This window comes from Schistocerca gregaria, chromosome 3 (assembly GCF_023897955.1).
Source record: "Schistocerca gregaria isolate iqSchGreg1 chromosome 3, iqSchGreg1.2, whole genome shotgun sequence".
Lineage (NCBI taxonomy): Eukaryota > Metazoa > Arthropoda > Insecta > Orthoptera > Acrididae > Schistocerca > Schistocerca gregaria.
In genome coordinates, this window is record NC_064922.1 from 929556869 (window position 1) to 929583457 (window position 26589).

Genomic DNA, 26589 nt, shown 5'->3' on the forward strand with positions numbered 1-26589 from the left:
TCAGTTGCTCTGGTAAATACCACAGGAGAGGAGGAAGTCGTACATTATGGGCGTAAGACAAGTGTGCAACCACCTCCTTGTTGCAAGTTGTGATACCACAGTTAGAGCTATTAAATAGTACACCGAACCACTACCATTGAATAGCACACGGTAGGGCCGGGCTGCTCGAAAGTATTCATAACATATGATAGTAGCTGTTACTGTTTGCGGTATGGTGTATAAAATACTATTGCCTACAGCAAAGAACTAATCTTGTTAGCTCCAGCTGGTAGTTACGTAATGAAAGGGAAGTATTACAGTGGATGAAAAAGTAGTAAGAAATTACCTCAGGTTGTAGTGGCGGGTGAAAAGACAATGGTTAACAGACCTGTGTCAACTTTGTCACTCAATTATGACTTATAAATCATATGAAAATTAGACTTAATTATGGCAGACAAGAAAAAGAATAGGGAGAGAAGTGGTAGCGTTTGGAGGTGTGACTGTCTTATCGCAAGCTGCCAGCTTTTGTTTGCGCCACGCTCTGCTCATAGCAAGTGTTCACAGGTAACATAACATGCAATTTAAACAACTCCAAAACTTTGTATCAATTGGAAACTCGCTGCATGGTAAAATGAATCATGGCTAACAGTTCTGCTCTAACCTCTGGGATGGCAGCTTAAAACAAGACTGTAACATCACTTACCACAACACACACTGGAACTCTTGCCTGTTCAAAAATAACCTTATTAAAACAACGTATTACATATCCTCATATCAACAAAACTTCGCTGCCCTCTGGGGCATAACAGCCAGGACCCATCTATCCTCTCTTATCAACTTATAGGGGTAGAACAAATCAATTCTTTCATAGCTTCATGCACTGAGTTAACCAATCAAGGAACTACCACTTATGAAAAACAGAAGGCATTGGCAGAAAAAGAATAAATGGTCAGGAAAGATTCCGAAGAACTGCAGGGATATCAGTTAGTAGCAACGGGGTAGTGAGGGAATGAGGGTATGGTCGTGCTGAAAAGAGGCTTACTCGTCATCTTGCTCAGCATAATTGCAAAAATGCGGGGTTGCATTAATCAATGCCTGCAATTGAAGTGTAGACAGAATTCGCGGTATTTAGTGGTTTTGTAAGTGATTTGCTGAATTGGAAGATTTAGAAATGGATGTTGGAGCTTAGGAAAAAAGAGATTTGACCAATGGGAAAAAATCATGTTGCGTTTAATGCAGGGTTTTTCCTGGGTATATTCGTGGACAGCCGTCCACGATCACAATGCCAGAGTAGCCCGACATATTGGCCATTTATGCTGAGCAGCCCACCCGCAGCGAATTGGAAGGGTGCTCATGTTAAAGAATAAGGAATTGAGTATAATCAGGAACAAGTTCAGGTTAATGGGTTTCAAAACAAGAATGAATATCCACTAGTCGCAGTGTATTTTCTTCCCCCTCCCTCTGGGGGGGGGGGGGGGGGGAGGCAATATGTCTGAGTAGCATTGGCTACTGATCAGAGTGCAGATGAAAGTGAGCCTCGTGAAATGTCAATGTAGTATAGATGAAAGAGATAGGTAGGCAATCAGTTTATGAAAGCAAAAACTGAAAGAGTAAACTGATCAACTGGGCACTCTGCAGGCACTAACCGCATCGTGTAAGGCACACAGCCCTGGAGGAGGTGGTACAAAGTAATGGTAGAGGTCGGAACGAATAGATGAGCGACCGAGAGTAATGGTAGTAATCCAGTGCAATGCATGGGCAAGGAATACATAGGATGATTACGTTTTGTGTGGGCTAATTATTACCAAAATCCCTGAAGTAACAGGGTGAGCTACGGAAAAAAAAGGGGTGTGAACTACTGCAACATTGTACCATAAAACTTGTATTCATTAGGGTGAAAGTCTCTTGCTAACTATATTTCTAACAATATAACGTGTTACTGCGCTTGGGAGATGATGTCACATCATGGGTGCTAATCATCAACTATTTAGTGCTTATTTCAGTGGGTGCTTCAATCATATTAAGTCATGGGTGTGTTTGAATAAAAAACTGGGTGTCTCTCACTTCTTAAATGCACGGTGGGAAACTGTAGCCAAATGGTAGCACTGTCGATTTCCGTGCTTGCTCGTAACATCTTCACTTCATCAATAAATTACTTCATAAGGAGTAGGGTGAACAACAACAAAACCTGTATTCGTCTGGGTGGACTCTTAAATGTGCAACATGCACATGGCATGCTACCTACTATTCTTCATTTACTTTGGTGAAACTTAATTACTTCTATCCTACCACTAAATCTATCTCACTTACCACTCTACAGTGAGAGGGTAGCACACTTCTACTCAACTTCAGGGGTACAGTCAAGTCCTTTCTATTGGGTATTTTATATAACTCGAGTGCTTCACTCTCTTCTAAACATACCAGCCCGGCTCTGGGCATGAACATGGCACATAATAGAAACTTGGAATCGCTCACTCATGAAGTCGTGTATCACGACTGAAGGGGAATCTTATGTAATGGGAGTGTTGCTGTAGTGCAACATTTCTAAAATCCAGGGCTGTGGTGGGCCTTTACATACTGGAGTCACAAATATAAAATACAAGTGCATATTATACAACACCAATAGCATAAATTATAAAAATACATGAATGAAATAAATATATGATTTAGCAAGCGCGTTGATGCGCAGCAGAATGATTATGAAGTGCTTAAACCTAACATAAAACCATAAGGGGAGAAAAATACAAGTTATTAGTACCAGTTATTAATTAGCTATTAACTGGCAATGCATAGTGGGTTGGACATCGCTCAGTACTTCTAACCATACAAGATGCACATAATACTGAGTGGTAAAACAATTTATCAAACTTGGTACTTGGTGAGGCTGGTAGCGTTATGAAACTGGTGAGAGGCAGAAACAGACAGAGCTGAAAGGGGCAGGTTTCAAGTTAGTTCTGAGATTGCAGAGCAGCAGTGCGGCGTGTGGAGCGCTGAGATAGCTGGGCAGCAGCACATGTCCTGATTGAGTGACGCCTTGGAGCGTTTGAACGAACCATTTACAAAATGCAGTCTACGTAAATTAGTGATATTAGAGTAGATTTAGTGATTGTTGCAAAGAGTATTCTAGCTCCTTTCAGAAATTAATCAATAAATATAAGTTGAATGGGCCGTGATGGGCACATAATGGTGAAGCCATTTATGAATTTGGAAAAGGAGCAGGTAGTCGGTTATTAAGGTGTGTCACACTAGACAGGAAGTGGTAGGGTGGTGCTATACTTTGGGGAGGCTTGGAAATGCAAAGCACCACCAAACTAAATGGCGGTGCAACGGAAGACACCTCATTATGGTGCACTTTGTTATTGCGATGTTTTTCCGTTTTGTGTTCCATCAGCTGGAGGTCGCTTGTTTCTAAACCCCCCTTGGAGTTATAGTCTGATCAGCGGACATGTTAAGGGCTTAGGTGTACAAATAAATTTACGGGTGGGTTTTTAAATGGTTGAAGTCACCAAGGCATTGAGACGAAAGGATGTAAGAGATCACAGTTAAAATAAGTATTGCATAAAAAAATAAGGGGCCTTTCTGTGTTAAGTTGCTACGCATGGATTGATAGCTAAGATAGCTCTAATATGCGTATGATGCCCCTTTAATAGCGGTATGTACGGTGCGTGGAGAGAGGGGAAGGAAGGGGGGGGAGGGGACTCAGGCGGCGACACCTGCGCAATGTAGGTTTCAGTCCTCTTAACTGTTAAGTTGGCAAATCATTGGAATGTGGCTGGCGTGTTGAGCAACCCGAACGGCATTCTCATTCTCAGAAATTCATATAGACCAGATCGAACTACAAATGCTGTTTTCGGCCTGTCTGGTGGTGCAATCAGTATTTGGTGGTACCCACTCTTCTTATCAAGGGTAGTGAAGTATTTGCAGTTTCCTAACCTGTCTAGTGTGTCGTCAATACAGGGTATAAGGTAAGTGTCAGGGATGATGCAAAGACGGTAGGTCTTCTTTCCATTGATTGATTTCTTGGGGACCACAACGACTGGGGATGACCAGGAACTGGTGGAGGATTGTATTATCCCTTCCTCTAGCTGCTGTTGGATAGTTTCCTCCACAACAGGCTTGAGGTGTTACGGTGTTCTATACGGTTTCTGCGCAATGGGCCTTGCATCTCCGGTGGGAATTTCATGGTAAACAAGGTCAGTAACTGGCAAATAAGGCCTGTCCTTGAATAACCAGGAGTGTTCTTCCAAGATGAAGTACAATTTATTTTGGTCACCTGCAGGCAGATGAGCTAATTTATCCTTAAATTTATCTTTGAGCACAGGAGCAATATAACATATGTCATTTTCCGAAAGCCAGTGTTTTTGGTTAGATTTTGGCTTCTCTTGTACAGGGTGGTTTTCTTCAATCTCATGGCCACTAGGTACAATGGTGCCACTAGGAATCTCTACCTCCTTCATTCCAAAATTGTCCAAAAAGACGGGAACATAATTTTTTTTCCTTGCACTTCTGCTGTTGTTAAACCATGTTTAACAAGGACCTATAATCTGTCAAGGACATCGTTTTGATAGAGGAGATCCACCAATACAGCTGTTCTCTCAGCAGTTTGCGGGATTTGACCCCAAGCCACAGCTTATTCTAACAGAGGTAGTTGTATGCAATGCCCACGTTTGTGTGGGAGGAACCTGTGGAAGCACCTGTGTTTCACAAGTATCTTGTGACGGAATGTCGTGGGAGCCGCCGAAACAGTGGGTTTCCTCTCTGAGATGGACAGTTTACATTCTGCAATCTATTACACTCTGATAGCGGTGGAGGAAATCACTCCCCAGGATGACAGTGAAATATCACCTTCGTTTTCGAATTACGTCCGTGTCAAAAGGGTAGTGGCTGGTTCCGATTTTCAACTTAACTTGGCAATACCCAGCAGGTATGATTATCTTGTCGCTCAGACTGTTAATGGGGATAGACAAGTGGTAAAACCACCCCGTCACCACATGTCCTATGAATAACACACTAGTTTGTGCTCCTGTGTCAATAAGTACTCTTACCTTCTTTCCTCAAACTTTACCATTGAGGATACTCGCCACCTCATTTACAACACTGTGACAGATTGGATTCATAAATTTTACAGGGGGCACGGTCTGGTGGTGTGACTTGTCCCTCAACCGTTTCCCAGCTCTCTTCGGGGTCAGGGTGGATTGCTGGTGAATTGTTCCCTCTGCTGGTTGTATGAGGGGCCCTGTTTCCTGGGTTCTGCGGCCAGTTTTTACTCATATGCACTATGATTCCACACTAAGAACAATAAGGTGCATGGCAATGTGCAGCCACATGGCCTGCCTTTGGCATGCCTCCTCGTACTTGAAAATTGGACATGGCTGTTTATCTGGGCGCACCGAACTGGCTATGAAACGTGCTACCACCTCCCGCATCGCGAGTTGTGTGGCGTCATGCAACAAGGAGACCAAGGCTATTTTGACCTCGCCTCCAACATACAGGTCGATCCCACATATAAATACATCAATCAAGCAGGCTTCTACCTGCTCAATTAACATCCTATTATGGACGGGGTCTGAACCCAGCAAGTAAGTGCAGCAAGCCACAGTGCGGATTCGGTCAGCAAATGACTCTACATCTGTCCCTTGCTTCTAGCGGAGGGTGGACAACTTGTCCCTGTAATAGCAGGCGTCACGTCTGTCCGAATATATCGCTTTCATCCCAGCTTCTAATGTGGCAAAAGGTGTGAACTGATTCAATGTAGGTATGGGTGGCACCTGACAATTTAAGGTGGACTACAGTTAATAGGAAATCGTTTGGCCAAGCGCAAGGGCAGCCTACATCTCGGACAGTTTGTAGAAAGGAATTTATTTGTTTATTAGGTTTTCTGGAAAACATCGGGATAAAGTCGACTGCTGGAAAACTGTTAGCCAAAGTTGCAATGTATGGCTGGGGTACTGTGCTACTTAAGGTGCTTGCAGCCGTCATTTGCGGTGCAGCAGGGTGTGTTTCTGAGGCGCTTGGATTGGCAAACTGGGTTTGAGCCAATTTTTGGCATTCTTCTGTCAATTCTATTTTTCGTAATAATAACTTATCTATTTCTCCTTGAAGGGCGGCTACTAGGTCTGGTTTCTACGTAGGTGGGGAGTTCCCTTCGCCAGTGGCAGTACTACGGGTTTGAGGCATGGTTACAATGTTAGGACACCTAGTGCTCACTAACAACTTTACAATTTGAGCATGAAAAAAAAGGCCTACACTTGACACAATGATGGTGTAGCTGACAGCAAGGAAGTGGCAGTAAGAAGAAATTGAATGATTGACTTACAGAATTAGTTGCAGCGGTGGTAAGTCATCAACAGCTGCATCCTGTTGGACGATGGTGGCAGGAAACGGTGGCGAAGATGATGTCTGCGGTGTTGACGGCAGTGCGGCCATAACATGCACGTTTCCTGGATGGCAGCGCGCAACCGGAACATACTACCCTGCTACATCGGTGTGGCGCAGAGGACGGCTACCTGCGGTGTGGCGTTGCACCAGACTGCCTGGAAGTGACAGCGGCGCAGCTGGGTATGTGGCGCGGCGAAAGGCTTGGGCACGCAAGTGACCTGGCATTCACTGCGGCGGCTGTTTGGAAAGAACGCCGAAACAGTGGAAAGCTGCGTAGCGAACCACGACGCGTGTGAGAGTTATTGCGCATTGCATCGGGCGCGTCAAGTGCATACTACTACTGGCAGCTTCATTGGGTACAGCAGTTAGATCAATAAGACAGGCCTAACGGTGAGCTATCCCACTTCTGATGCCAGATGTTAATGCGACAGGATTGGCGAGGAAGGGAAAGCAGTGGACACCCATTGAGGAAAAAATCAAACACATTTTAAATGCATGGATGTTTAATGTCATAAAAAGGAAAGGCAGGCCCAGAGAAGCTGCCAAGACTGCATGGGCTACCGCCCAAGAGGGCAGGAGAGGAAAGTGTCTGATCAGGTTGGAAGCTGCCAGCAGAAGAGACCGGAAGACGCGTCCACTCACAGCAGCTGGCCGTGGTCTCACCCCCACTTGACCACCTCTAAGCCTACCTATTGGTCGGCCAAATCGAAAACACGCGGTTTGGTAGCGTTACCTTGTCAGCAACACATGAATTTAGCTGCTGATGATTCAACATGTGAGTTCCCACTGTACAATTTATACTAGAGGGAACAGATGAGAACAAGAGGTAGCAAACGTTGCCTATGAATGCTGTGTTGTTAGTTCTTAGTTTATGGAGCTAATATTCGGCTTGCAGACACAACTATATCTTCTTAGAGCCACAATCCGAAACTTTGCTATTCAGTGAGGATTATTTTGCAAGGAGAGCGCACTGTTCTTGACGGAGTATGCAAAACTTTGCAGGTATGCAAGTATTTATGTGTCTCAATTTGTATGGAAGCGTGACATGCGTGGAGATCATGCACTTTACATACAATTGCATGTCCGTCTCTACTTAGCAGTGGTCAAAAATTTTCCTTGTATGTCGGCTGCCATTTTTCCCTGGCTTCTCATTACCATTGAGGGGACGTCGGGCATCATCCCACGAGCTGACACAGCTAGTGTTTCCACTACGTACTTATGGTCTAATGGTCACATTCTTTTTTGTTTTTATTTTTTCCTAAAATAAAAAAGGCCTAGTTGCAAAGCACATGTTCCATGATCCAGAGAGTGTGGGATCAAATCCCGTTCAAACCACAACTTTTTCACTACGATTCTTAACCAAGCATTCACTTCTCACACATGTTGGAGTGGCCACGAAAGACATGTGGTTCGGATTCCATGTTAAGTTGCAGGTCTCAATTTTCTGATTAGAAAACTGGGGAAGGTTACGGACACAAGTCGCTGCAGCAACATCAAGCTGAAAGGCCTACTAGGTACACCAGACAGAATTCTCTTTTGCTCGTACTTGTTTGCTCTGGTGAAAACCTGGCTTAAACTATACAAACGTTTTTTGAATAGTTTCATATCGATGGTTCAGTTCTTCCACATGAAATTCTGATAAAAGTGGCTAGAGGAGAAAATAAAATCATGGCAGTGTTTGATGTCACAGACGACTTCCAACAAAGAGGACCTGTAATTTGCTTAAATGAAATGCATCTTGCAGTACTACATTTTACAACAATTCCTATAGGCCATTCCTTACAATAATGTTTCAATGTTGCACATTGGACTGTCAGTGAAACAGTTCTTTGTTTATTCCCTGTAGTTGTCACAAAAATACGAAGTGTCTATTGAATGGCAAAAACAAACATTTTTCTTGCACCAGGCACACCAGATAAAGGAAAAATTTATGCAGTCAGGCACTTCGCAGTAACCAGTAGTTTTATTTAGACAGAACTGGGATGGAGTCATAAATGGTCCCAGCCATTGTCATGCATACTTGCATACTTGTCAGGCACACTTGATTAAATTTGTAAAGCGTGGTGAAGAAAACTGGTAATGCACAAATGACTGGAGCTTAGGAATACTGTTCCACTGACAAACCTGGAAAGAGAGAGGTATATATGGGAAATCATGTTGTCTGGTAATTGCCTGAAAAATGCTTTCCACTGTTGAAAAAATTCTCTATCGAGAAGTTGAAAAGCACTAGTAGGTCCAGGCAGAATCCACATTACTTCTACAGATTTTTAACCGTCCTCCAAAAAAACAGAGCCATCGTAGGTCCAGACCATGACTCCAACAATAGCAATGAATTAGTTTCTACATCTGGTAGGGAATACGTTTTAAACAATGTTGATAATTATTCTTTCCCATTTTTCCAGATTTTGATACGTCGATTACAAGATTTTTGCAACTTTACAGTCTATTTTTATTTTTGGTCCTAACTTGCCTTGCAGTTCTTGACGACAGATATACAGCTGCGAAACAGTAAACCAGTCATACTTATCACTGGAATTATCATTTATAAATGGGTCATTGTATTCATTTATTGGGCAACTGACTCCGCCTTTTTTTCACACCAAAATGATAAAGTGAGGTGTGCATGCAGTTCTTTCATGAAACCTGACTGATCAGCGTAATAAACAGGAGTTGCCGGGATAACAGCAAGTTTCGTTTTTGTGTCAGCTATGAATTTCTCTGTATCATTTTCTAGCACTGGCAGCTGCTTTACACGTTTATGTGATGTAAACTTTGTAATTTTGCAACTTCCTGTTCTGTATGATTTCTTGGACCTGCTTAGCCAGGTCAATGAAGCCTGGAAATTAGCAATGTTCATGTCAGATGCAGTTTGGAGGCCCCAGTCTTGTAGATCTCCATCGATAGCAGTGCATAGCCTCTCACGAGCAGTTCTAAATCTTTCGAAGAGCTTAACATTCAGATGGTTTCGGGTTTCTGTTTGCGCATATATTTGTACAGTTCATGCTCTGATTTTGTGAAACAAAAATGCCTCTGCACATTGTGGAACTTTAAGTGTTTTTTCCCTCCACTTGACCAATATTTCACTTCCTTTTCTTTGTTGCTGAAACCTGTTGCAGAAGTGTTTCTTTAAGGCTTGGAAGGTGTTCTTCTTCAGAACTGTTACTGGCACAACTGATGTGGTCTGAATCACAATTCATGGAATCATCACAGTTATTTTCTATTTCTTCTAACATATCCCCAATTTCAAAAGAAATGTTGATATCACTCGAAAGAACATTGGCAAAACAAAAATGGCTCTAAGCAGTATGGGACTTAACATCTATGGTCATCAGTCCACAAGAACTTAGAGCTACTTAAACCTAACTAACCTAAGGACATCACACAACACCCAGCCATCACGAGGCAGAGAAAATCCCTGACCCCGCCGGGAGTTGAACCCGGGCATGGGAAGAGAGAATGCTACCGCACAACCACAAGATGCGGGCCGTCGGGAAAACAACTAACAAGTAATGCATATGTACGTCCTCAGGAGAAGTAGGTAATTTCGGCTGGACACCATGTTCTTCATATTTCATCACAGCTAAATTGAGAATGTTAATGAGATTTCACATTACTGTGCGTGGAGGGGGTGAAGGGGTGGGGGACCCCGCCGGGAAAACTAGGATTATTATGAAAGAGGAAAGACTAAGAAACTCATTTCTCATGTTCCATATATTCAGTCGAGGAGAACTTCTAGGCATATGAAACTAACAAAAGGCAAGCAAATCACTGAAACTGCAGTAACAACACCCTGTCACTTTATTGCTTGATAATACTTGTAATTAAAACTGCTATATATAACGTAGAAAATCTATGAGAGTCTTACATTGAAAAACAGTGCAGCTACCTCAGTTGTATTAAATAGCTGCTGTTTCTCTTCTATGACATCTCAATATTTACTTGATTACAGCGGTATTTTTCAAAGAAAATAATTAACTGCATTTGCAACAGAAACCTATTTACAAAATAAAAGTGTTGCTTCTCGAGCAGATTTTCAGTAAATGCTGGTATCAGGAATTTTGAATTCTCAAATCTACGAGGGTCAGTCAAAAAGTAATGCCTCCTATTTTTTTTCTACGTTTAATTGTCAGGAAATTTAAATGCAATTACATAGGTTGAAAACCACAACATTGAGGATCATTTTGTCATTTTTCAATGTAATCTCCGCCCATCTCTACAGTTTTGGTCCATCTTTGAACAAGGGCATGTATCCCAGCACGGTAAAAATCACAGCTCTGCTTCCTAAGCCATTGACGCACGGATGTTTTGACGGCCTCCTCATCTTCAAAATGAATCCCACGATGAGCTTCTTTTAGTGGCCCGAACAGATGGAAGTCTGATGGTGCCAGGTCAGGGCTGTATGGGGGATGAGGCAAAACTTCCCATCCAATTTTGACAATCTCGTCAGAGGTGTGACGACTGGTGTGTGGTCTTGCATTGTCATGCAAAAGAAGAACATCTGCCATTGATTTTGTTGGGCGAACTCGCTGAAGACGTGCTTTAAGTTTTTTGAGGGTTGTGACGTATTGAACAGAATTTATTGTGCATCCCTGCTCCAAAAAATCAACCAGAATCACAACCCTCTGTATCCCAGAAAACTGTTGCCATAACTTTCCCTGCCGATCGTACAGTTTTGAATTTTTTCTTCCTCGGCGAGCTTGTGTGACGCCACTCCATTGACTGCCTCTTTGATTCGGGTTCAAAAAAATGCACCCATGTTTCGTCCCCGGTCACAATTTTTTTCAGAAACTCATCTCCCTCCAAACGGAAGCGCTGCAAGTGTTGGGAGGCTATTGTTTTCCTTGCCTCTTTATTCTGATCGGTTAACATTCTTGGAACCCACCGTGCACAAACTTTTGAGTACCCCAATTGTTTAATAATCGTGATCACACTGCCTTTACTAAGAGAAATAATGCGACACACTTCATCTGCAGTCACCCGACGGTCACCACGAATGATGTCATCAACTTGCTGAATGTTGTGTGGAGTCACTGCACTCACCGGCCTGCCGCTCCGCTTTTCGTCAGTCAACGGTGTTTGCCCTTCAGCTTCCTTACAACGACGAACCCATCGTCTAACAGTGCTGACATCCACTGTCACAACACCATACACCTTCTTCAGTCTTTCATGAATGCGTATGGGCGTTTCACCTTCTGCATTCAAGAATTCAATCACACAACGCTGTCTCAAACGAACATCGATGTCGCCCATCTTACAAACTTCTGCTGTGCTGCCACCTGTTGACACAGAAAGTTACTACTGCAGTGGATTGCAGAAGAAGGTTTGAGGAATGGCGCCAAATTCAAATTTTTCACTTAACTTAATTTTTTTAAGTAGAAAAAAAATGGGAGGCATTACTTTTTGACCGACCCTCGTACGTACCTGTAATCAGATGGCTAATGTGTTATTTTTTGTTTTCTTTTAAATTGATCACGATTCCCAAGTTCTTGCTTTATGTTAGTTGGGGACTTGTTGAAGGCCTTTTTACTGGAGCACATAACTCCACCAAATTCTAGATAGGGAAACAAAGTCAACATGAAAATCATCTTTGTATTGTGCTTAATGTAAATCACAATCCACATGAAACCAAGTGTGAGCTTTCAGGTTTCCTTGGTATGATTAATTAATGATATACTTTCAGGTTTCAAGATGAGTTGTTGATTCCAGACCTTCACAGTCTGGTTGGAGTCCACCAGTGAGCACGCATAATAACATCTACATCTAAATCTAAATCTATTCTTTGCAAGCCACCTTACAGTGTGTGGTGCATTTCTGGTACCACTATCTCTCCCCTTTCCCCGTTCCTTTTGCAAATGGTTGCTATTTATAGCCAAGACAAAGGATGTTTGTCTATTTGTTTACACATGTTGGATATTTACAAGAACTCGCTTAGGATTTGTTTCACTCTACGGTGCCCATGTGGTATCATGAGAATTGCCCTTCCCATGGTAAACAGTAAGGAAAGTTTGGCAGTCTATATTACATTGGTACATATACAAAATCCAGATGATGCAGCAATTGAAACCTCATGATCGGCAGCAATGTTCTACATATGTCTTTGGTTTCTGACATGGATTGAAGTTGATGCGGCTGTGCATGTTCTATGGAATGATGAAGCACATTTTACACTACAGGGTGCAGTGAATATGCAGAGCTATGAAATTTGGAGTACCATTAAACTGTGTGTTTTGCACAAAGAGTCACTGCATTTGCTGTACGTGACTGTGTGGTGTGGATTCACAACCAGCCTTATCTCGGTCCATTCAACTTTCAAGAGAGTGTGCCCAAATGGCCTCTCAGGTTTACTTGACAACTACACGTTACTGGGACCTCATTGTATGGCACATGGTTCTTGCCTCGGCAGAGCACAACTGAGTTGAAACCACTGTTTTTATGCACGATGGGGAAACCATCCACAAACACATTATCTCCAGAGGTTTTACAGATGCACTGACTTTATGATCACCTGATCTGAATCCATGTGACTTTTGGCTCAGGGGATACCTAAAATAACATGTCTATCAGGAACATGTTTGGTGTCTACCTGATCTGGAGGCCAGTATACAGTAACATGTTGCTCACATTCCACCGGAACTGCTGAGAGCAACAATTCATCACTGTTTTATGAATTCAGTGGCTAATAATGAAATCAACATTATGTCTGCCCATGTCCTGTTCCTAATCTATTACATATGGGAATACTTCCATATACCTTCCTTGCATTCACAATGCCAGATTTGCATCTGGTGGCCAAAATTAGAGCTAACTTGGTTTCAGTGTAAATTGGTTTTGCATTAATGCATTACTATATCTATCACATTTTGCTGCCATACGATATTTACAGCTCACACTCTACCTTCATGAGCAGCTGCACTTCATTTAGCTGATCTCCTTCCAGTGACATGAAAAATCACTCAAAATGATTCTTCTCTTTCTATTATTCACGCACAAAGAAAAACACTCAGTCCTGTAGAGACCTGCAGGGCTATTTATAGCAGTCCCATGATAATTAACTCGTCAGTGTCTTAGAGGTTCAAGTTATCCACATAATGTCTGTCTCCACAATTATTCAACGATGCAGCTTCCTCTAAGCTATAAAATTATTCAAATTACAAAATATTTGCATAAAATAAAATTAATTTGAAAGCTTGATACAAGCCACTATTGCCTAAAGGTGAGTATAAACTTATATTCAACTGGAATAAGTCATATACAAAATACACGTTCTATATGCGACCTGTGTAGTGGACTGTTCTTCAGTCCTGGCATTGATATCGTCAGTTTTGTTTGGTGGTTTGCTACATCATAACTGTTTTCTGGAGATGTTGGTCAGGAAATGATTTTACCAAATTGCCAAATACAACAGATGGGATTGTTTGGTAAACGTGTACATTTACTTGGACAGCACAGTGTTGCAATGATTTCAAAACAAAGAGAGGCTCGATATCTGTGACAAACAAAGAAACATCTGGTGATAATCAGCACATGTCCTCTTAGTGGAAGACCAATTGAAGAACAGAGCCCTATGTTATGGGGAAATGACACAATCTTACATTCAGGATGTTTTGGCCCTATACTACAATGTGAATCCAAATATGACACAAGTTGATAAAATACCGTGCTTGAAAGGAAAATCAAACAACTGAAAATCCAGGATGGAATGTAATAATATAATAAAAAGCTATTCACCATATAGCATAGATGCTGAATTGCAGAAAGGCACAACAAAATAAATGTCAGAAAGTTAGCTTTTGGCCAACAAGGCCTTTGTCAAAAGTGACAACATACACACACACTCACACAAAAGCAACTCACACAACCATTACCACAGTCTGGCTCCAGCTGCCACCGTAAATTTGTAGCCCCTGTGAAAAACCATAAGATCAATGATAAAAATTCCCTGAATTTACATTTCTTCCTAGTAATATTTACCTTGATTCTGAGTCCTTACTCGATGTCTCACTTGACTTCATCCCGTTTTCTTCATATTCACATTTGACGTGACTGAACAAGTTATAGGTGGCACAAAAGACAGATGGTTCACACCACGGGTAGTCGTGGAGTTAAGGGAATATTTTAGTTCATTGTGGAGAGGGGAGATGTGTGAGAGGAAATGCTGATGTAATCCATGATAGGAGTTGCCAACACAACTTGCAACATTTAGCTTCACCTCACTGCCCAATTATGATACAACTACTGGAAAAACAAGACAGTCGAAGCAAAGTCGATACGTGATGAAGGGGCCACTTATGACTCAGTCTCATTTTTTTTGCATGCCTTTCTGATCTGCTGTAGTCAGTAAGTATATAAATAATCAACCTTTTAAATTCAAACACTGCGTGTCTAAGAATGCCCAGTCATTATCGAGGAAACGTTGCGCATTTCTGGCTAGTGAACTCTTATTCGTTGGTGACTTGTCAAATCACCCAACAGCCATTGCAGCCACCTTATGGACGTGTGGGAGAGGGAGTGTCCCTTCAGCAATGGGAGTGCAGGTAGGGGTGAAAGAATTTGGTGAAGTTCTGAAAATATACTTTTCATACAGATGATGTACTATGACAGAGATGTCATACAGAAACAGAAGAAGAATTTTGCGATAGCATATTTTAAAGACTTTTGTGTCTAAGTCTGATGCGATACAGTTGCAACAACTACAAACACTAATAATGTATGTACTTTGTACAGCACACACCACACACTGTAGATCGAAAAGACTGACAGGAATGATAGAGGGCATTAAGTGAAACAGTAGCACCTGAGCTTCCTTTCAAATTAACATTTTACAGAGAGTACAGAAATTCACTGAGCCGACTTCTAATAAGCTTGTAACATCAATTGGGAAGTAAACTCATTGTACATGATAATGGGTAATAATGGCGAATATTTCTTTATTGTATTCTATTTCCATCATTTTGACTTAGCCTCAGGCAGTGACACGAGCAGTTATATAAACTACTCTGCAGCATGTGCGGTCAGCCCCCACGCTATTACGCTGAGCTAGAGATGCCACTACACTATTGCCAAGTGAGACATGCCAAACTTCTGACACAAACCCCCCATGGGAGGACCGGGTGCCGTCATGTGACATACAAATGAGTGTTGGCGACGTAGCAGCCACAACAGCGGGTCGCTCTCTTGCCTGCCAGCTTCCTTACCCTCTGGACGTGTCTGCCAGTCCTTCCTATTGAGGGTGGAATGCTCTTTCTGTACCATGTGCAGTTCACTCCATGGCTGTAGCCAGTTTTTGCGAACATTGTGTCCCTTAATGGTAGTTCTTGGGAATACAACCCATTTTCCCTGAATCCTGGCATTTATCATTTTACATGTAGGAAAACCACCCTGGATGCCCACCTGCTGCCATCCTGACATGCACATCATTTTTTCATGTCCCTGTTTCTCTCATCAAGTCTAACATAACACTTTAATGGTGGTGAGCAATGAAGTGCAGCTTGTAAGAAGAGCATTACACAATATCTGTAATGGTGCCAAAGTCTGTCATTAAGCAGATGTGTGCGTTTATGCTTATGGTTTAACAACTTAGCTGCTGTGATGTTTTTGGTTTAATTAAACACATTCATCAATTTTTGATTTTTTCCTGGGTGAGCACAAAGAATGATCTTTCAAAAATGTGTGCTTTGAATGTCAATTTGTGGTCATAGCACATTGGAAAACAGCTTTATTGCCTTATACCCAGATGCTAGTTTCAATTTTTTGACGAGTTTTTACTTGCTGTAGCATATCTGTGATTTTTAAGAACTAATTAAATCCATTATCACAAATTAATGTATAAACATTGAATTGTACATTTAATTTCCTTCACTTAGACAGATTTTATATAAGTATTGTAGAGGATTGCTATTTTTAATAATATATGCCAATTACATGTGTTTTACCTTGTATTTTGGGGGTCTTAACACTCTCCTAAAATCTACATTTTTGTCAATTTTGCGATTTTTTAAAGCCTGGACCACTTGAAAATGTGAAATAGGGGTTCCATTGTATCTAGATACTGGGACTGAAAGGTTCTTTTAGCTACATGGAAAGTAGCAATGTTTATTCCACAGCTACATGCAAGTAATAATTTACTACAAATATCTTCACTACTTTTACATTGCTGAACACTTTATGAAGATTGACAAGTCCTATGAATGTGTCTTGATTTAATTCTTGTTTTCACTGTCAGTCGAAACGTCAGACCTGCCCCTCTACCCCTCTCACCTTTCCAAGAGCCACATGAATCTTTGTCTAAGAGATCCTGAATTTGATAACACCTGTCAACAGTCTAGAATTTCCTCAATGCAGGAAGGTCACCATACTGTTGAAGATTCACTTGTTATGTAAATAAAACAGTCTGGTTTTGCTTCAACTAAATTGAGTTGCAGCACGAAAATAAGGTTTTATTTACAAAACGGGAGGTGGGGAAAGCCTCCCACAGGTGAGAGTATTAAAATCCTACTGATTAGTTCCAGGCTTCAGAGTATCACTGAAAAGCAGTGAATCTCACATAATACCTGGTATAGGAAGCTGGTTGAAACCTGAAACTGACAGCAAATTGTATATAAAAAGTAAAGGCTCATGGGAAATGAATTTGGTATACTCTTCAACTCCACCAACATAGAAATTAAAACTGCTTGTTTGTTTGTTTGGGAAGACTCAGTACAGGGGTGGGCATAAAATGGTAATTAGATCCTTCTAATGGCCACCAGAATCATATTCTGATGTAACCAAAAACTTTAGAGAAAACATCAGTTCACTTGTATGTAAGATTCCCAATCATACTGTAATCACAGATGGATACTTTAATAATCCAACAATAAATTGGGGAAATTGCAGTTTTATTAGTGGTGGGTGTGATAAACATATCCTGTGAAACATTATTAAACACCTTCTCTGAAAACAACCCAGAACAGATAGTTCAGAACCCCACTCATGATGGAAATATATTGGATTTAATTGCATCAACAGAACTGAACCTCTTTGAGGATGACAGCTTCGAAACTTATCACTGACCACAATGCGGTTGTGGAAACAATGATTACCCATCACATTTGACTGTCAAGAGAGCAATGTGTGACACCTTCAGAGAGTATTGTAACAGAATATTGTCAAATGATGTTTCACAAAAGCCAAAGAAATTATGGTAATCTGTAAAGGTCGTTAGTGGCACTAAAGTTGGTGTCCACTCCACAGCCAATGAAACAGGAATCAAAATTGAGGGTAGCAAAGTAAAAGATGAAATCTTAAAATCTGTTTTTAAATGTTCTTCTACAAAGGAAAACCCAGGACAATTACCGCAATTTAATCCTCGTACTGCTGAAAAGACGCATGAAATCAATATTACAGTCTGTTTAAAATTACTTGACAGTTGACATCTGCCACTTGCCACTACAGTGTTGTCACATTATCTGATGGCTACTGCTCCGTTCTAGGTAACACACAAACACGGTAAGTCACTTCACAAATGTTAATAATGTGTAGCATGGAGCAATGTTGGAAGCATCTGTCGGAAGGTATGTCAGAAATGAAAGTTGATTTTAAATGACCAATGACTAAACTGCAGCTGGACACACATTTTGTGGCCCTGAATTTAAACTCATGTCTAAGCTAACCACAACCTCATGATGTGTAATATATTCGAGGAGGTAGTATCAACAATCTGCGGCAGTTCTAAAACCACGATCATTTTGTGCACAGCTATTAAAGCTGACCTCCAAGAGCAAACTCAAGACAGAAAAAGTTCAGTCCAGCAGAGCAGGTTATTAGACTACCCATCGTGCTGAAGTACAACCTGCAGACAACCTGTTGTATGCTTGAATGTGGTCACCCAGTCATCATGTTGAATTGCAGCTTTCAGAAACTTGTCTCATGCAATGTTGTGTAAAACTTATCTAACACAAGCCGATCTCTGTGAGTACTATAACTGCACATGTGACCCTGAATTGTGTCTTGTGAAGAAGTATGTTTGTGAAGTGGTTCTCATGTATGATGAAATATGAAGTGGAAGACCACGATTTGGGATCAAAATACATCAAGAAAAAATTCCAGACGAGGAATTGGAAGTAAACTGACCAAATGTAGTGATAGTCTGGCAGTGGTGAATGGTTTGGGTATGGCACTGAGTGCTCTGATTGCAGGAACACATCTGTAGCGCCTCCTTTTCTTTTCTCCCAGTAACTCACCAAAAAATCTTAAAACAAGCTTTAATAATAATAATAATAATAATAAAAATTCTAGCATTACCGAGGATGAGGAACCAAGGAATATGAATCACCCACAAGCTTCACTTTAAGTTTGCATTTATTGCAACACAACCAATTAAAACACCAACAATTACATACTGACAACAATTTACACAAACAGATTAAGGCTTGCAAATTTAGAAATTTTAAATTCCATGCAAATTAGGGAATAAACAGTTACACTGAAGAACAACTTGGTTCAGATATGACTGGTATACATTATAGCACTGAAACACTTTTCGACTAGATAAATCGTAGAAAACGGAGAATGAAGCGAATTCATGTGTTACAGGAAACCGGATCAGTTAGTTTAATTTGAGAGTGAGATTTCAGTGAGCTTAAACACTAAATAAAGCAGGATAAACCTAGCACCTATTAAAAGGGGCATATACATTAAATCATGGAAACAGCACAATAAATTTAAAGATATCATAAATATTATATAAACAGGATTCTAACACAACTCTGTTTCACCCTGAACAATTCAGCATATAAAAAGGGGTTACAAACTATTCTTAAAACCATCACTTTGGGATCACATTGGCCATGTAAAATCAACTTAATAAACTCGATCACAATAAGTTACTGTCTAGAGCTATATAAAACTATCATAAGATCAAAGGAATCCTAACGGACCAGTGCTGGCTTAAAGATAGCTTGAGGAATTAAACCCTCCCTAAGGCTGATGCAGGTAAAGAATGGGTAAGGTTGACCTCCACAAGGTGCTTAACTCATTAACTGAACCAACTGGCTGAAGAACAAACAAGTCACGATAGAAATTGTAACAGCCACCAGGAGCCGGGCAACTGTAATGACATATAGGAAAAGACCCACCAATAAATCTTTGCAGATTACGGGCATTCACACTTCCAGAATTGTTGTTGTTGTTGTCTTTGGTCCAGAGACTGGTTCCAGCAAAAGGGTAGAAAATAAAAGACCTTGTAGTCAGTCAAGAAATGAGAGGGCTGGAATGAACTGCATAAAATTACTATTAATTAACATAAGTAATAAATTAGTATATCCCATATTACTGTTGTGAGTGCTGAGGCACTTAACGGACCATTAAGATGACATAATGTGGAGCCCAAGAAAAGAGAACAGCGCATGTCAAAATCCCACTTCACAGGTGGAATAAGTTTTACATAATTTAAAGTATAAAATAGTTATTTAACTAATTGACTAAAACCTCATAGAAAACTGGATAAACAAGTTACACAAATGCAAATTTAAGTCACATTTATGTTGGTTGCTTGACGTGTGTCATGAGTGGTATGGGACGTCCTGGTTATCGGTTCAAACAAACCCAGGACTCAACCACAAGACAACAAAAATTCATTTATAATATATTGGGCTGTATATTAACACTGAAATGAATCTAACAGCATGAAATGGAAGAGAATACTAAAGTATCTGATAGGAACAGTCAACAGTAGTCACGACGAATAACTTTGGCAATATGGCCAGGTCACTGAATCACCGTTTCAGCAGAATGTGAATGTCAAGCACTGCTAAACAAAGGTGTATGATAGATCTTACTTTGATTGATGCACACTCCGACAAATATCTACCGGTACCGGAACACAGTCTTGCTTCCACACCGCCAAGAAAGAGGAAACAGAACTGATAGAATTTCCATAACGTCTTGAATCAGACACCACTACTACGCCCTGACACCAGTAACCTTATCAAGGCCATGTCCACACTCAGCATGGAGCGTCGACAATGGTCGCACTACTTGCCACCATTCCCCACTGCCGGCCTTCCCATCACCCACTGCTGCACGTGCAATGAGGAACAACTCTATGCAGAGCACACAGTGCCCCCTTGGAACTGCTAGTAAACAAAAGATGGCGCGTGGTGGGAATTTAAATTAACACTGCAAGCGACATGAAGAGGGAGCGGAATCGAACTGTGAGGAACACACAGTTCAACATCAAGAATCAATTATCAAGTAATTTTAATCAGGCTATAATGTCCGTGCTGCTAAGAAACAACTGAAATCATTAAAACTGAACAAAGCTGGAAGAAACTTCAGGTCACACCCATATACAAGAAGGGTAATAGAAGTGATCTACGAAACTATTGTCCAATATCCTTGACAATGATCTGTTGTAGAATCTTAGAACATATTCTGAGCTCAAAGATAAGGAGGTATCTTTAACAGAATGACCTCCTCCATGCCAACCAGCATGGATTCCAAAAACCTTGGTCATGTGACATTTTTCACGTGACATACTGAAAGCTTTGGATCAAGGCAGTCAGGTAGATGCAGTATTTCTCAATTTCTGAAAAGGATTTAGCTCAGTACCGCACCTGTGCTTACTACCAATAGTTCAATTATATGAGGTATTAAGTGAAATTTGTGACTGAACTGAGGAGTTTTTGGTAGGGAGGATACAGCATGTTAACTTGAATGGAGTGTTATAATCACTGTACGTAGAAATAACTACAGGTGTACCTCAGGGAAGTGTTTTGGGACCCACACTGTTCATGATGTATGTTAATGACCTTGTGGACAATATTAACAGTAAACTCATACTGTTTGCAGGTGATGCAGTTATCTATAATGAAGTACTGTCTCAAAGAGGCTGCATAAATATTCAGTCAGATCTTGATAAGATTTCAAAGTGGTGCAAAGATTGGCAACTTGTTTTAAATGTTCATAAATGTAAAATTGTACATTTCACAAAAAAGTAGTATCCTATGACTATACTATCAGTGAGTCACAGTCAGAATTGGCCAACTCATACAAATACCTGGGAGTAACACTTCTTACGAGTATGACATGGGATGATCACATAGGCTCAGTTGTGGACAAAGCAGGTGGTAGGCTTGTTAGAATACTGGGGAAATGCAAATATTCTACAAAGGAGACTGATTACAAATCATTTGTGTGATACATTCTAGAATATTGCTCAAGTGTGTGGGGCCCGTATCAAACAGGACTAACAGTAGATCTTCAACATATATAGAGAAGGGCAGCACAAATGGTCACAGATTTGTTCGATCTGTGGGAAAGTGTTACAAAGATGCTGAAGAAACTGAACTGGCAGGCTTTTGAAGACAGATGCAAACTGCCCCAAGAAGGTCTACCAACAACATTTGAAGAATGAGAACTGGCTTTAAATGATGGTTCTACAAATATACTACAACAACCAACATGTTGCTCACATAGGGATCATGAGGACAAGATTAGAATAATTACAGAATGCACAGAGGCATTCAATCACTCTTCTCATGCTCTAAACATGAATGGAACGGGAAGAAACCTTAATAAATGGAACAATGGGACATACAGTCTGCCATGCAATTCATGAAAAGGATCTACTTGTCAGCTTTGATGTCACTTCTCTTTTCACCCAGGTGCCGCTGGATGATTCCTTAGCTCTACTCGAAGATCACTTCAATGAGGACACACTCAGACTCTTTCGTTTCGTGTTAACCACAACATACTTCAAATGTGGTGGGAAATTCTATGAACAAACAGATGATGTTGCCATGGGTTCCCACCTGGCCCCAGGTATTGCCAACTTGTACATGGAGCACTTTGAAGATGTGGCACTGAACACTGCCCACCATAAACCAATGGTGTTCTACAGATACGTAGACAACAATTTTGTAGTGTGGCCCCATGGCAAGGAAAAACTACAGGAGTTTCTACGCCATCTCAATGGCATACATGACAGCATCAAATTCACCATGGAGGTAGAAGAGAATTGCTGCCTTCCCTTCTTGGACATTTTGATCAAGAAAAATCCAGATGGTACATTGGGATACTCTGTCTACAGCAAGAAGATGCACACGGACTTATATCTCAATGCTCAGTACTGAACACCTTAGTGCAAAGAGTAAGGTCAATCTGTGACAGCGAGAGTTTGCCGCATGAGTTAGCACATCTGCGGGAAATCTTCCATAAGAATGGCTACACCGAGACACAAATAAGACACGCCTTGTGTGCAGACAAGAGGCGGGAGGTGAAACCAAAAGAAGACGAAGCAAAACGTGGCGTTTCTACTGTTTGCTGGACCGCCAACAGCCAAGATCACAAGAATATTAAAGAAGCACGAAATAATGACCATCTTTCTTGCACTGAAGAAAGTCAAAGATATACTTGGCTCAACCAAAGACCAACTAGGGCTGCAGATGCTAAGCATTTACAGTATTGGGTGCGAATGTGGGATGGAATATATCGGGCAGACACAACAATGTATCTCCCAGTGCTGTACTGAACACATCAGGAACGTACGACTAGGGCAGACAAACAAGTCTGCTGTAGCAGAACATAGCATTTTCCAATTTGGATGGGGGGGGGGGGGGGGGGAAAGCACCCGAAGAAGCTGTGCAGCACCAATGGTTTCTGGGACTCGATCTTCAAAGAGGCAGTGGAGATACATCTGCACAATTTAGTAAACACGAGTAGCGGTTTTCAGCTCAGTGCAGCGTGGAATCCCACAACTGACAAAATATGTCAGGAATGCTCCAATCTGAAGGCAGCGGCGTCCGCACACAGATTGGATAGCCACCAGGTCTTGATGCCGGTCCATGCCGCAGCGCCCCCCAACCACCACCGACGTGGTATCCCCTTCCGGAGGTACACGATTGGCCTGCCTACAGTAGCAGATGATGGCCAAGCAGCTATATAGATATGCAAAACACAGCATCCCAACACTTCACCAGAAGATGATGGATATGAAACTCATTGAAACATTGCGACAAGACGACACCCCCCACTCAGTTGATAACCCAAGAAGAATTCATCAGTGGAGAAAGACTGAAATCGCATGTATTTCATAGTTGTTTGCAGAGTGTAGACGTAGATGTAGATAACAGTCAGGCAGCAGAATTACTACTCTTTAGGGACCTGTTGATTTTTTTAAAGATCCTTATGGGCTGTACTTTAAAAGCTAATATCTGTTGATATGCATGCAATGTCTGCACAACTAAACCTAACACATCTATTTAGTTATTTATTAGTGGGGCACTGTTTGCAGCTGCTTGGAGGAAGAAGTTATTGAATTTGGTGGTGACACTTCCATGTGAGGTTATCACAGTTGGATCCATGGTGTAAGAAACAAATAAATTTCTTATTTTTATTAATGAGCTCCCACTCTGTACAAAAGCCACTACCAAGCATATTCTTCTAAAATTTTAGGCCTCTACATTGACAATAAATTCTCTGTTGGTCCATTATGGCCAGGGGACATCAGCTGGTTGAATAATTGTCAGTGTCAATAAAATTCACCAATGTATTTTAAGATATTTTGTTTTATCCTTAAGGCTACCAGTTTCAGCATTTCATTGTGCCATCTTCAGGCCCCATACGCTTCTATCCAAATAAACGAACTTGTCGTATAGTGTCATAAATCACTGGATATCATGAATTCAATCATTATACAACTGGTTCATTCAAAGGCGTGACAGCAAACTTGTGATTTATGATGCTATTTTACAACTTTTTTATTTGGATAGAAGCATATGCGGCCTGAAGGTGGCATAAAGAAGTGCCGAAACTGGCAGCCTTGCGAATAAAATACAATAATATCTCAAAGTACATGGCTGCTGCTGAATTTTACCGACAGACAATAAATTAAATTTTCTTGATGCATAATGGATCAATGAATATCAAGAATAAATTAAATTGGTTGTGCCATATTCTGGACTTGAAAGAAAGACTTACTTCAGCAACTTATGCTCTACATATTATAGAAGCAACTGCAAATACTGATGATGTAAGGCTGCTTATTTTGGCTGTTTTCATTGTTGTCATATGGCATAATGTTTTGGGGAGATAAATCAATGGCAAATAAAATATTTGTCACTCAGAATTCTAAGTGGTGTGAGTATAAATCATTCATGCAGAATCCTTTTAAAGCACAAAAATATTAAAAGTGATCTCACAATATATCCTATCCCACATGTCCTTTTTATTTAAGAACCAACCCATGCAAAAAAACAACAGTGATTATCATGGCTATGAAACAAGATCGAAACAAGACTTGCATGTGGTTGGAAAAAACTTGAGCCTAGTACAAAAAGGTGTATGCTACACAAGCAAAAATATGTTTAATGTATTTCTTATGGACATGAAAAGTCTTACTACAGTTAAATTTAAAAGTAAATTAAAAGAATATCTTCTGGAACACTACTTTTATTCTTATGATGGGTTCTTTAACATAATCACTTCTATATTGTAAGTCAGATATGGCACATTGACTTTTAGTATTTGTTGTTACCACTTTGTAATTGAAAATGACGACCTATGTCAGAATGACAATGTAATTCGCTTCTGGCATAGTCCATATCAATTCAGGCAAGCTAGGAAAAAATCTTACCTTCATAGTCTCTAATGTTATTGAATTTTGCATGTGTTAAAGTAAAGGACTACGTAAGGAACACATATTTTTTTTGTTTTCTTCAAAAAAAAATTTCTGCTCCAAGATACAGCCCTCCGAAGATGACACTGCTCATACTGTTTTAAAGACGTGAATTTTGGGAAAAATTTTAGAATGCTATATCTCTGGAACAGTTCTAGATATTTTGTTGTTGTTTTTTGTTTGAAAGGTAATTGCTTTATGATTACAAAGAAATCCTCCATTTGAACTTATCTGTCAAAGTTTTTTTCCTATAGTGTTCTGAACTTTTTTTATAATTTATGTAAAAAATAATTTTTTCAAAAATGCCAATCCATAATATTTTAATTTTCTTCTGTTGATAAGTAGTATATCCTACCCCCATGAACTATGGACCTTGCCGTTGGTGGGGAGGCTTGCGTGCCTCAGCGATACAGATAGCCGTACTGTAGGTGCAACCACTATGGAGGGGTATCTGTTGAGAGGCCAGACAAACGTGTGGTTCCTGAAGAGGGGCAGTAGCCTTTTCAGTAGTTGCAGGGGCAATAGTCTGGATGATTGACTGATCTGGCCTTGTAACGCTAACCAAAACAGCCTTGCTGTGCTGGTACTGCGAAAGGCTGAAAGCAAGGGGAAACTACGGCCGTAATTTTTCCCGAGGGCATGCAACTTTACTGTATGGTTAAATGATGATGGCGTCCTCTTTGGTAAAATATTCCGGACGTGAAATAGTCCCCCATTCGGATCTCCGGGCGGGGACTACTCGAGAGGATGTCGTTATCAGGAGAAAGAAAACTGGCATTCTATGGACAGGAGCATGGAATGTCAGATCCCTTAATCGGGCAGGTAGGTTAGAAAATTTAAAAAGGGAAATGGATAGGTTAAAGTTAGATATAGTGGGAATTAGTGAATTTCGGTGGCAGGAGGAACAAGACTTCTGGTCAGGTGACTACAGGGTTATAAACACATAAATCAAATAGTGGTAATACAGGAGTAGGTTTAATAATGAATAAGAAAATAGGAATGCGGGTAAGCTACTACAAACAGCATAGTTAACGCATTATTGTGGCCAAGATAGATACGAGGCCCACGCCTACCATAGTAGTACAATTTTATATGCCAACTAGCTCTGCAGATGACGAAGAAATTGAAGAAATGTATGATGAAATAAAAGAAATTATTCAGATAGTGAAGGGAGATGAAAATTTAATAGTCATGGGTGACTGGAATTCGTCAGTAGGAAAAGGGAGAGAAGGAAATGTAGTAGGTGAATATGGATTGGGGGTAAGAAACGAACAAGGAAGCCGCCTGGTAGAATTTTGCACAGAGCACAACCTAATCATAGCTAACACTTGGTTCAAGAATCATAAGAGAAGGTTGTATACATGGAAGAATCCTGGAGATACTAGAAGGTATCAGATAGAGTATATAATGGTAAGACCGATTTAGGAACCAGGTTTGAATTGTAAGACATTTCCAGGGTCAGATGTGGACTCTGACCACAATCTATTGGTTATGAACTGTAGATTAAAACTGAAGAAACTGCAAAAAGGTGGGAATTTAAGGAGACGGGACCTGGATAAACTGACTAAACCAGAGGTTGT

General features: G+C 40.7%; 1 long non-coding RNA gene across 3 annotated transcripts in view; it reads right to left on the minus strand.

Moving 5' to 3' along the window:
• Positions 1 to 26589, minus strand: part of LOC126355815 (uncharacterized) — an 87057-nt gene that overhangs the window by 50869 nt on the left and 9599 nt on the right. For all 3 annotated transcript variants that reach the window (XR_007565537.1, XR_007565538.1, XR_007565536.1), the window contains one exon: positions 6296 to 6594. This is a non-coding gene — a long non-coding RNA (uncharacterized LOC126355815). The remainder of the gene's footprint in view (positions 1 to 6295; positions 6595 to 26589) is intronic.